The following is a 582-nucleotide window of genomic DNA, read 5'->3' on the forward strand; positions in this document are numbered from 1 at the left end:
AGTGTTACCGAAATTCCTCACCAATTGGCCAGATACAGTTGGGGAGAAAAACAAATAAAGTAGTATTAGATGACTCATACTCTCTGTAAAGTGCCACAAGTGATCATCTAAGGTTGAAGGAAAACTTGGAGGAAGCGAGTTTTTAGGTTTTTCTGGAAGGAGGGAAGCCTTGGTTCCAGTTCTGAAGACAGGCCAGCCGTTGCATCATCAGATCCTTTTGGTTCATAATCACTCAGTCAGTCTGAAATAAAGTGATCAGGTGAACACCTGCAGGGTTTAGGGTTCAATTCCCCACGTGGCTCAGCGAGTCACCGTCATCTCATCAATCAGGAAGAAACCGGTGGTTCGACGGATTAAATTAAATATTACGTTTATTTTGACTCATCATCAAAGTCATCAACGAGATGTACACAAATATTTAATAAAATAAATTAAGTAAGTCATGACAGGTATGAAACAGTCATACTATGTTCAGTGATCCGTAACCTCACTGAGCAGAGTTACCGGGGCGCTCCGAACAACGTCCTCACTCCATCTCTTCGATGGGACGAGAAAGAAGAAACTGACCGAAATACACAAAAC

At 41.9% G+C, this 582-nt stretch overlaps 1 protein-coding gene across 5 annotated transcripts in view; it reads right to left on the reverse strand.

Annotated features, from left to right (window-relative positions):
- Positions 1–353: 353 nt before the first annotated feature.
- The window catches only part of LOC130125064 (rho guanine nucleotide exchange factor TIAM2), a 60,247-nt gene continuing 60,018 nt past the window's right edge, over positions 354–582 (reverse strand). For all 5 annotated transcript variants that reach the window (XM_056294500.1, XM_056294502.1, XM_056294499.1 and 2 more), the window contains one exon: positions 354–582. This exon is cut by the window's right edge and continues 1,321 nt beyond it. The gene's annotated coding sequence lies outside the window, so the exon portion shown is untranslated.

Source organism: Lampris incognitus, chromosome 15 (genome assembly GCF_029633865.1).
Source record: "Lampris incognitus isolate fLamInc1 chromosome 15, fLamInc1.hap2, whole genome shotgun sequence".
NCBI lineage: Eukaryota > Metazoa > Chordata > Actinopteri > Lampriformes > Lampridae > Lampris > Lampris incognitus.